Source organism: Oryzias melastigma, linkage group LG10, assembly GCF_002922805.2.
Source record: "Oryzias melastigma strain HK-1 linkage group LG10, ASM292280v2, whole genome shotgun sequence".
NCBI classification, from domain to species: Eukaryota; Metazoa; Chordata; class Actinopteri; order Beloniformes; family Adrianichthyidae; genus Oryzias; species Oryzias melastigma.
The window spans coordinates 20,174,889-20,187,481 of record NC_050521.1 but is presented as its reverse complement, the minus strand read 5'-3'; the positions used below and the strand labels follow the sequence as shown (position 1 = coordinate 20,187,481).

The 12,593-nt window shown below is 34.9% G+C and overlaps 1 long non-coding RNA gene across 2 annotated transcripts in view; it reads left to right on the top strand.

The window, feature by feature from the left end:
- The window catches only part of LOC118599218, a 118,099-nt gene that overhangs the window by 104,188 nt on the left and 1,318 nt on the right, over nt 1-12,593 (top strand). The window lies entirely within an intron of this gene.

Sequence of the window (12,593 nt, the reverse complement as noted above, 5' to 3'; positions counted from 1 at the left end):
CTTTCAGAGGGGAGTCCAAGAAAATATTTGATCTCCTCAGGCCAGTGTTTAACACCTTCAGAAGCCATGTCAAAAGTCATTGAACACACATGTTCAATGTATGAATGTGTCTTCACTTGTCTTTAAAGCGACGGAATTTTTTATGTCACGATGTAGGTTTTTTTCATATTGTGCGATAACGATACATATCACAGTATAAATCAAATAACGATTCGTTAAATTTCATAAGAGAAATGTGAAGCCATCAGCAGGTTATTTAGATTTAAATATGTATTTCCTATGACACTAAACCAGGGGTTGGCCACCTTTAACAGTAAAAGAGCCATTTGGACTAGTTTTCTACTGATCAAAACCTAGAAGGAGCCACATAGATTTACTTTAGCCTTTAAGAAATTTGGATAATTCATTACTGTTTTTTTAAATAATAAATATGATTTATTCCTATTTTTTTGCAAGATCAAAAGCAAAAATATAAAAAGAAACTAGCATCTCTCAAAATGTGAGTTTTTTTTCTTTCATTTTTACCTTTTAGTAGGTAGATGCTGAATTAGCCAAAAAGCTAGCTCATTGCTTGATTACTAGCTAAACTCCAAAATAGCCTGAAATTCCTCATTAAACGAAATTACTCAAAAATGTTAGCCTGTTGCTAAAATAGAAGCTAAACTCTAAATTAGCCTAAAAAATCTCAATAGATAACAAATTACCCAAAAATTTTAGCTTATCGCTAAATTTTTAGCTAAACTGCAAATTAGCATAAAAAAAACTCAGTAGAGGCCAAATTAGGCAAAAAACAAAACAAAAAAAGTTGTTGCTTAATTACTAGCTAAACTCCAAAATAGCCTAAAATTTCTTAGTAGACTAAATTACAAAAATTAAAACTAAACTAAAATAATCTAAAAGTGAAAGTAAAAGGTTTCAAGTTTCAAAAGTGAACACATAAAATATAACACTAAACTGTGTGATCATTTCATTTAAAAACAAAGTATTAATTCCTCAAATAAATCCCAATGTTTTCAAGTTTTACAGAACTAACATAAATTGACATTTGTCAAGATCCTTTGAATAAGCTACGAACTAAAGGCAAATTCTCAAAATGTATTTTTGTAGCTTAGACTCTTGCTGCTGTGCAGGAATTAAATTTATTATTTTTGCTGAAGATTTATTGTTTATTTCAGTCTCAGATGGATGCTCAGTGTCACTGCTTCAGGTGAGAATGGCTGATGGTATTTCCAGTTTTAGAAGGAACGTGCCTTCTGCACATTTTGCAGTGCACATAACTGTGTGTGTTTTGTTTTTTTTGTTTTTTTGTCCTATTTTGAATCACTTCAATACCTCCACACCGGCCAAAATTGTATTCTATTTTATTTATTTATTCAGTTCTACTATTATTTAGAAAACACAGTTTTTATTAATGCCGGATGAATTAATCTTGTATTTATCCAACATGTATTAAAGGCTGGTCCGTGAAAATACTGTCCGACAATATACCAGTTTAAGTTTACAAATAGGTGACGCACGGCGCAGCTCGTTAGCATTAGCATGATTATCGCCATAGCATTAGCGTCTAAGAACAGCGCAGCTTATTAATCTGTCTGTTGCTGCTTTACGTGAAGCAGCTTTATCCTCTATTTCTGACTGGATTCAGTTAAAAGTGACCGTGGAGGTGGCGTGTTGTGTTACCTCTCGTGTGTGTTTACCTCGCGTGCAGAAAGACGGTGAAGGAAGAGAGGACAAAATAAACTCACCAAACGAAGAGCTCATAGACATAACTAAATAGATGCAAGCATTTACTCAGCATGTGGGGGGTACTCGCTAAAAAGTAGAAAACAATCACAACAAGCAAGTGTTTTTTTTCTGGTCCTTCAAAATAAAAGTCTGTCACGATAGACTAATTTCCTATGAAGAAAAAGTTATATTGCGATAAAAATCATTATTGTTTTATTGCACCAATGGTAACTCTGGTCATATAATGATGTCACTGAATGCCTAGGTGCAAAATGCACAGTTCGCCTCTGATTTGCACACATAAATAAACACAGGCACACATCCTCTAAAACCTGTCTCCCATCCAATCAAAGCCCGGCTAATTACGATGTTTCTGTGGCGTTACTCCAGTATGAAAGCAGTTTGCCTGTTGATTGCATCTAGGCCTAAATTACTGCTTTAATTAATGATGCTAATGGTTTTCTTGCTATTAAGCATATATGCAAAGTGGAATCTGAAGATATTCAGCTCTTATCTGCAGACTTCCCCAGAGGCTGATGGGCTGAAGGAGAGCCAGAAGAATGCTGAGAACTGAAGAAATGCCACCACTGCAGTTCCGCTCATTGTAAACCTCAATGCTGGGCCTTCGCTTGAGGCAAAGAATGAAACACACTTTTATTGTTATGGAATATGAATGAAAATCACCAAGAATATGCGGAGTTGAAGCACTTGATATGTGAGCTTTGGGAGATCTTTCAGCTTTGTAGCATTTTATGGGGATTTTTTTTTGGTTTGTTTTTTATATAAAACATATGATGATAAATTTATGAAAAAAACACAACAGCATAATTTATATTCCGAAGGAAATCTAAGTGTGAAATTTTCAAAAAGCACAGCTTAGGTTAAAAATTAAAATTTGCCATACATGTTAAAGTTGGACTTGGACTTTGAATCTAAGCAGGCCATAGAGGGCAGTGCAGCACTTGGTTGAGTTGGTTCTCTCAGCAATCAGCTGATGAAGTTTCTATTTCTTGTGCTGTTAAAGAGTAACATCATAATTTCTTGGGCTTTTTTTTAAATCAGATAAATCAACTAATTTTCATAACAATCATCTGCTCTGTTTTTACTTTGTTTTAAATCAGTTTTTACTGTCTTGGCTTTTAGTTGTTTTATGCTAATATTTTATCTATTAGTGTTCTTGGTGTTTTAATGTACAGTCTGGCTGTGTTAAAGCACTTTATAAATAAAGTCTATTTGATTACGATCTAGATCTATGAAGCAGGATTTTGGACATGTCAGGAATACTCAAGAATTGTGTTTGCAGCTGTAATGGCCAGCAGAATTGTTTCCTATTACCAAATTATATTTATACCAGGCAGCAGTGGATGCATTTTATTTTTTGTGGTAGAAACAAAAATGTTGTTCTTTTTGTTCAGTCCTATAAAGGACTTTTTTACAAACAAAACTCAATGTGACACTGGATTTGCCTTTTTTTTTAAGTGCAGCAATGATTTTTTTTCAATAAATACAAATCTTCTGCCTATCATTATTTTTGAGCATAAATAAATAAATACCCAACAAAAAAGATTGTCTGTATTACCAAAAAACACAGGCTCAAGGCAAATGTTTCTTTACTCAGGATTGTTTTTGGTTAGACTGGGAGATGCGATTAAAGTATAATAAAGTGGTTTATAGTAAATTTAAAAAAAAAAACATTCTGCTGATGTCTTGATATGTTCCTGGTATTAGATTTACTCGTTTTTTTCTGGTTTAGTTTCACTTGATTTGTTTCTGCCCTGTTGGTGTTGAGTTTTGTATTCTATCCTGTCATATTGTCAGTCACACCAAGTTTCAATTATCCACATTGTCTGGTTTTTATCAATAAACCCATAGCCTGTTAAAGTGGGTGGTTTTCAGTTTGTCTTGGTCAGATCCTTTGTTTTACATATAGATGTGTATACAGTGAATAGATCAACTATGTCATTACCCATAAGACCCTGAGCAGAAGAAATTAAACAAAAAGTGAGGAGGCATATTGGCTGCACTTAACTCCGCCCACCTTGACAAATTATGACGGCGTAAAAGTAAACGGTAAAGTGGAATTACAAAAATAAATAAATAAATACAAAAGAAAATGAATTTAAAAATCTGGAGGACACTATTTTGGATATAACAAAATGCTTTATGTGTTTGAAATGTGGTGAAAGTGTTCTTTATTTATTTATTTATTTATTATAAAAGGAACAGTTTTCCTTACCGGAAGGTCAGTTTGATTTATATTAGTAAATTTCAAGATTTTTTACTTAATTTTAAAAGTATTAAAAATAAAAAATAGCCACATTTTAAGTTAGAGGCAAAAGACCAAGTAGCAATAAAATGAAAGAATAACACACTTTAGTTTTTATGTATTCATTAAAAAAAAAGCTTAAAACATTTAGTATTCATGTTTTTCATGTTTATGTAGTTTTGAAATGACTGTTTTGTGTTTTACTTTTCTCACCAGGTGCCAAAGAGACTGTAAAAAGTCAGCCACAACATTACTTGTTAAAGTTGTCTCACGATCTGTGTGAAATTTACAATCACAGTCCAAATTCTGTTCAAATCCAATCATGTAACCCTGACTGTCTGGCATAGAGGTCTCACTATTAGGATTTTTGGTATGACTCAATCATGGCTTTGAACCCACGTCTCTGGGCGGACACTCCTCCACTAGGCCACTGAACTTGCCTTCTCAACTGTAAAAGTTGTCAAATTCCAAATCCCATTTTCACCCCCCAAAACCCACTCAGACATCTTCCTAAAGTGAAGGACAGTTTACAAACAAGTGGGTTGCACAGCAGAACAATGTGTCTGTTCTGATACATGACAAAAAGCATCAATGATCTCCTTCTTATCGAGGGCTCTTCTTTTCTCACCCTGATAGACAGTAAAGCCCAGTTGTTGCTCCTTAAGTCTCTGCTGTTGATACTCATGTTCTTGTAGCAGCATAAACTAGACAATCTGCGTTTACAGGCTGCAGATGTCAGAAGTGAAACTCAGTGCAAATCAAAACAAAATGACTTATATTTACCAAGAAAGGAGGAAAATTATTGTGGTATTGGTGGTGATGTGTGTGTGGTGTTTTTGTCAAGTTCTGTAAAAGTTCTCCAGTAGGTTTATCAGTTGTTTCTGCATAAACTATCAGTGACTTTTTCTTTAACAAATTGTCGACAAATTTCTCATTGACTGTTTAAATGCGCTTTTTATTCCTAAAATATGATCATATTCTGTGCAGGTAAAATTATTTTTTTGTTTGTTAGTTTTTGAAGCACAAAGGTCCTCCTTACGTATATATGTTTCATCATATTCCAGATACCATAATTTTCCCAAAGTCTAAATCAGGGACATCACACTCCAGGCTTCAGAGGCCAACATTCTACTCGGGGACATGAGGCCTGGATTTGGCTCCTATCGACTACATTTTCAAATGTGGCTCATCACGATACTACCACCTCAATCCTATATCTTTGTCTTGTGTTCCTGCTAAGCACAATATTTGAAATCATTCTGTATTGTGCTTTTCTCACACCAGTTACTAAAAGTTGGCTATTCATCTTTATTTAAGTCAATTTTGCCAAAAAGACCTTAGATATATTTTAAAGAAATCATAAAAAATGGAGAGAACGCAAACTGTCACTTGATGGAAAGTCATGAAATCATTCCAAAATACATGTTCCCACACCCCCTTTAAGTTATGTTTATTAATAATTATTGATTAATTATTAATTTAATAGGTATTAGCACATTTGCCAGATGTGATTTTTTTCTGGAATTTAAAATTATTTCAGCAAAGCTACTATAAAATTATTAAATCTGGAGAAGTGTCATTTTTGTTGGTCTGCACATAAATGTTTTATGCTGACCTCTGCCGCCGTGAGGGGGAAATCCTTCTGGGTTCATCACTGACAGGTAAAGTCCAAACGCATCAGAAAAGAACATCCAACGTAAAACTTCATTCCTTCACACATTGCTGTGGTGGAACTGAAGAAAACGGCAACGTGACAAAATAATCACCATTAAGATGTTGGATTAATTACTGAACGTGTTTGAAATAAAATCAGGAAATTTAAAAAGTGATAATTTAGCTGACCACTGAAAACGTACTTTCTGCTGTATTTCAACTAAATATGGTATTTCCTGTCCATAACCAAATCGAACTGGTATAATTAAACATGGTTCTGCCACCGGTGACAACAAAGCTGTCCTTGAGTAGCCTAATATTTTGACTGTTAACTCAATTTACATAATTCCGAACGGTTTAAATAATTGACTTTTATGTGGAAACACTCTATCACTTTAAAAATGTTGGTTATCAACGCAAAGCTGCTAGAACCAGCCAGAATTATTCTTTTTTGTGTAAACGGTTGAAAAGTTTTGGTGATTTAAAGAATGACTAGACTCTGATGTGAAAGGGTTAAACAATTGAAGGATTTTTTTTTAAATCTTACATTGGAATATTTAATAGATCTTCCACTATATTCACTAATGTATTCTAACATTAGAAAGAATCATTCAATGTTATTATCTTCTAAGCATCTATAATCTTATAAGCATTGTTTGTGTCACTAGACTAAAGAAGCTGTAGACACACAAAGGAAAATCCTTAAAAATTCAAAAATCATCTTTTGCATCACCTCCCAGGGGCTCTGATGTTCCCTCTGTATCCTAAAATTTGCTTCCCATGACATCTACAGTTTGTTTATTAACTAAAGACGCAGCTTCATTTTCTGTCTCGCATCTCCGCAGCCTGTCCTGTGAATTCCCTGGAAAGCTTGTAAGATAATAGAATCTAAAGATGTCTCACAAAGAGAACTCTGTTGAGATAACAAAAAAAGAAATTTCCTTTGTGTTGCATTAGAACAAAGTCTACATTCAAGTTACAATGGGAAATGCTGAATTCGGGAAAAAAGAAACAACAGTGCCAAAAGCTTGCAATGTCTAGATCTTACCTGTCTGCATCCATTTACTGTTTTTTGAGCTATGTTACTGTGGTAACCCCAAAGGAAATCCCGTCCAGTCAAATCCAGCACTACCCTGCAGAATATAGTGTTTGTGTTGTTTATACTGTCTTAGCAAAAAGTAGGGTTTTACTTCCATGCCTGCATTCAGCTTAAAGTCTTAAAGCAAAACTGCAAATGCAAATTTTGAGGATCTGTAACTGCAGAAAGATCACCTTTTCTATTGTTTGTTCTTTGTGCATTCTCCATCATCTTCACCCGTTTTGCTTCCTAGAATTATGCTGTAAATGTCTGTTGATAATCCATAGCTCTCAGTTAACCACCAGTGTGTCTGCACAGAGCAGCAACTTTGGTCAGTTGAAATGTGGCAAAAAAGGAAAAAAAAAAAGAAAAGAAACAACTTTACGCCAGTGCTACATGATCAGAATACAGCTTTCCTCTTCTGTCTACCGATTCGGGGTAAGCCAATGAGGTGGCTTTCTCGTGAATCCATTTGCATCTGTGAGCTTTAAAGCTTGACTTGTCTTTTGTCCGGGGACTTCTATATTATGCATCGTACTGTAGCAACCTTCAATGAATCCCAAGTCAGTGACTGCGTTAAGTAGATATATTGTGATGGATCAAGCTTTTATGAAAAGAGGATAGTATTGAGTATTTTTTCTCTGGACAAATTAGTGGAAAAACATTTTTATTCAGCAAGGTTTCCATCCATCCGTCTGTTCTGAAACCCTCCACGGGCACTCATGACCTGTTTTGCAGCTAATTCTTTGACACACTAGTCAAAGCACATCTGCTTTTATATACCCTATTTTAAGGTGTTTTGATTGTAAGCTGTTGCTTTTCTTGTCTGCTTTCTTGGAATGTTGACAATAGAAATTTAAAGTTTACAAAACAGCCTAAGATAATGCTGCTTTAGTTTAAGATACAAAGAAGACATTGAGGCGCCAGAAGAAAACAAGACAGAAATAAGAGGAGATTTGCTTGATTTGCTGATTTTTTGCAAATCTTTTAGTCTGGGGGTGTCAAACTCAGTTGCACAAGGGACCAAAATCCAAAACACATGTTAGGTCACGAGCCGAACAGGACAATCATTTATTGAAGACTCTAAGAGTACATTTTTAAAACATAAAAACAATACTTTTTTTAACATAATTATGAACTAGACATGGCATTGCCTGCAATAATGCTAGAGTGAATGTTGTAAGTTGAATTTGGGCCCTGAAGATGCTAGTGATGATAGCTGAAGTAAATGAAATTGATAACTAAAAATGCTGAAGGTGTTAGCTAAAAAAGCAGAAGTTAATAGCTAAAAACACTGAAGTTGATAGCTAAAAACGCTGAAACTAATAGCTGAAAAAAAAAACTGAAGGTGATAGCCAAGTAAAATATTAGCTAAATGTCTAATTAGCCTAAAAAAACTTAGGCAAGCCAAAACAGCTAGCATGTAACTGACAAAAATAGCTAAATTTTAAAATAGCCTAAAAAACTGAAAAAAAAGCTTAAATTAGCCAAGGCAGCTAACATGTAAATATTAGCCTAATTCCAAAACAGCCTAAAAACAAACAAAAAAAGCCCAAGTTAAAAAACTAAAAAATAGCCTAAAGAAATCCTACTAAATGCCAAAATAGTCCAAAAAGGTAGCAGAATACCAATTTTTAAAACTTTAAAACCGTAACTTTTAACATAATTATAAATAATAAAAAGGAAGAAATTTTATTCCAGAATAAATCAATTTAAACCGAGAATAACTTTCAATATTTTACCCTCAATAAAAATATTTTGTCAAAATTATACAAGTTTGAGATAAGCGCAAGAAAACATCGGGCCATAGATAATAATAAAATAAAATGATCTTCTGGACCGGATATAATTACCCGGAGGGCTGGATCCAGCTCCCGAGCCTTGACTTTGACACGAGTTTTAGACAGTTTTCATCAAAAATATCTATAGTGGAGATTTTGCTCCTTTAGGTCACCCTCTTGGCTGTTGAGCTACACAGCTCAATGAAGCACTGTAGCTAAAGTCCATTCTTTCCACACAGATCCTCACAAACTGACCCCAGCTAATCACGTCTGCTAACCCCAAATAAATGTCATACGACAGTTGACTTCTGTGTTATAAAACCTTCAACAGCTCACATGTGGATAAATGTGTACGGGTGAGTGAGCGTGTGTGTTAAGGTCTGTTATTGTGTTTGTTTTGTAAGACAGTGACCTCCTGCAGCCCTCCGCCGAAAGTGCATCTTCAGCAAAAGCCAAAGAATGCTGTGAGAAGCAGAGTCTGCAAAAAGCTCACAGTTTGCACACACATTCATTCTCAGCATTTGTACCATTCGATAACACACACACATACACACACACACTGGTCTTCCTATTGTTGTGAGGACTTTCTATTGAGACACAGTTCCACCCTCTAGTAGATTCTCTGACTAACCGTGACCATCACTACTGACTTTTCAACCCATAGCCATTTTTTCAGCCTAGCCTGTCATAGCTTCTTAAAACGTGTCCCCACAGCAACAAATGTCCCCAAAATCTTTGTGTGACACTGTCGTCCTCATTACGATATAAAGACGTGTACACATTTCTGCTTGCACAGGCACTTTTAATGGGCATAAAGTTGAAAGGGATGTGTATTACAAATTCTTGACACATATATCTACTTTATTCCAGGTGATAAAGCCCCCTGATAGAACTCAGGGGGCCAAACAGCATATAAACACATTGATGGGAAAAAAAAGGCTTCTGCAGAATTTCTGCTGCCCTCAAAAAAATCAAGGTGCTTTACTGCAAGGAGATACATATTAGCTGCTGCGAGTCTCCAGCAGCTTGGATATGCAAAATGCATGCAAATGGGAATAGTTGCAAGAGCATCTTTAAACAAGAAAGAGAGGGAGCTAATTGAGCATCAACTGATGCTGACTCATTGTTTTCACCTTGATAAAATGTAGCAGCACATTTGTGTTAATGTGGAATCATCAGCCACTTCTGCACTTGGCTCAAGGGGGTGGGTAAGAGTTGTAGACCACTGTGGTCGCCTTTTGGAAGAGTTCAGCGTTTGTCTCCACATGTCCCTTTGTCAGTGGGAAGATTTAAAATCGTTTAACCTCAGAGGTCGAAAACTCCTGCTCACACAGGTGCTCTATAAAGTTGATGTTGCAGGGGATGAGTGTTTTATACTAACAGGTAGCCCTCCATCAAGGCACCAACATTCCCCCTGAGAATTACAAGGACGAGAAGGTCACATACTGAGCCAGTAAACACTGGCTTATCTTCAGATAGATGCTCAAATAAAATCTACTCAGCTGTGGAGATTTGGTGATTTCATGATGGCACGACCTGTATGTTTACACCTTTAACAATATTCCCAATTGGTTATGGGCTCTAGTGTTAAACCGCCCAATTACTGGGGGCTGATTATGAGGGCATTTTTTTTAACACATCTGCCTTTGTTTGACCTCTGGATTTACTGGTACACACTACTCACTGAAATGATGACACGGCTAAAGGCATGTTAGAGCTGACCGAGCTGTTTTCAATTAGCTCGCACTGTAAGAATTTAGTTTGTGTACTTTTGCTATATTTTAGGGTAACAGAGTACAGGAATGTGAATTTAAACATTTGTAAAAAGTATTTATTTGAGATGGTCCCGTCATCAGAAATCAGGCCCGATCACATTATTATGATCAGGACTATATATTTCAAGCTTATTGCTCCACTAGAAGATTGTGTATCATGAAAGGACAACAACATTTTATTTCAGTATAAAACGCAGCAGAATCCAGTTAGTAGTGCTGGGCGTATCGATACCAAGGTGAAGTATTGATACTAGAGTGATGATATCAAAACATTGATGCTTTGGTTGCAGTTTTTCTTCAATACTTAAAATAAGCAGCTTGAACTTACTTACGTAGTTCATGCAAGCGTAGTGTCCATCTGTCTGCAGTGTTGCCAGATTGGGCAAAAAAAAAGCCCAATTTCAATAAAGCCAGCCCAACTTGTGCCCATCAGCACACCTTGCCCTTCCCCTCCCAGATTCATCGGAGAGTAGAAAGAATTATTTCAGAACCACATATTTGCTTACAATGACAGGATTATGCTGTTGTGTTGTTTTATTTATTGTCTTTTATTTTTATGTGTTATTTTACCTTTTCACTATTGACTGATGGTTTACTACTGCTATTTTTTAAATATATGTTTGCAATGTTTGCTTTTTTAATTTTGCACTTGTTACTGTTTTCTTATCATTATAGCTATGCTGTTATTAATATACATAATCTATAGTGGATTTATGTTTAATACAGATTACTTTATTTATCTAATAAACCTTTTCATTTACAGAAAATCTCAGGCCTGTGTTTTATTATATATCAAATTAACAAAAAAAGTGTATTTCTGAAATGTTTCTATAATAAAACATTTCAAGAAAAAAGTATCTGTATCAATATATGCAATACTAGCCCTATAATTACTTGGTATCAGATCGATACCCAAATTCCCAGTATGGCCCACCCCTGACAGTTAGATCAGGAGGTGGGCAAAAACTCTTGGTAAACCTTTAAAAGGGACAGCAAGTGTTTATTTTCTCTTTTTCTTAACTCAAACAATGACCTACCAAGGCATTTAAAAGAAAAAAGTATCATTTTTTTGTTTATTTGTTAATGAGAATTACTCTGTGCTATAGACAGAGCGACAGCTGCTCCAGGAAAAAGTGATTAAAAAAAAATAAAATCAGTTATCTCTCCAAAATAACTGAAACAAATAATTGGTCAAATTGATATGAGGAAGTCATGAAAACTCACCATCATATTATTCTACAACAATAATTTTGAAAAAAAAAAGTCATTGTAATTGTTAGGAATTTTTAATGGAGATACGATCATATGTGATCATAATGCTAAACAGCTCTAAATATACCAAAGCTACAGCCAACAAACTTTTTCACATGAGTAATTATTGACTATTTTTACAAGTTGATAGATAGCTTTTTATTCTATTTTTTTTATTCAATTGATCTAATTCACAGAAATACACTTTTTTAGTCAGGCATGTCCAAAGTCTGGCCCATGGGCCAAATACGCCCCCCGGGCTCCTTTCAAAGGATCAATAATAAAAAACAGAGTAGAAATCTTGTTTGTGGTTGGCTAAAGTTTAAGCTGTCGTAAACCTGTGGCAACACTGTTGTGGGACCCTTCTTTAATGCTTTTTAGCTCATTTCTATGATTCCAACTGTAAATAAAAGAAAAGTTAACAGTAAAGGTCATTATTTTCAAGTTGAATGGAGCATATTTTTCAGTGAAATATGAAACAACTGTCTTTCTAATATGCCAAGAGACTATTGCTGTTTTCAAGGAGTTCAATATCAAGAGGCAGATGAGAGACGCTAATCACGATAGGGTAACTAGGAATGAATAGTGTAAAAACTTTACAAATTGTCAGAAATTTTGATAAAAGCATTTAGACGTATGCATTTGTCTTCTAAGCAAAAATGAAACTCATGCTTTAAAATGCTCATTTGCATGTTATGTTATTGAAAGAGTTGAAGAAATTTAAAACTATTGGTTGTCCTTCAAGCATTTTCACCTCACCAAATCCACCTCACACTTTTTGCAAAAAGTTTGGACACCCCTGGTTTAAGTGTTAAATGATTAAGTAAGGTTGATGCAATAAAATTAGGGAAAAACCTGCTAATTTTGCATTTGTTCATGTTTTGAATGTACAAAAGAACCGGATTGGGACTTTGTATCAGCAGATTCTCAAAACCAATTCCTTTATGATCACAGATGTATCCTGTTCGGACAAACATTCTTGATTTTACGTTGATCTCATGTTTTTAAAATAATTTGATTTTATTGTTTTATTTCCTGTTTGAAAGCTGGTGTTTGCTTCATTG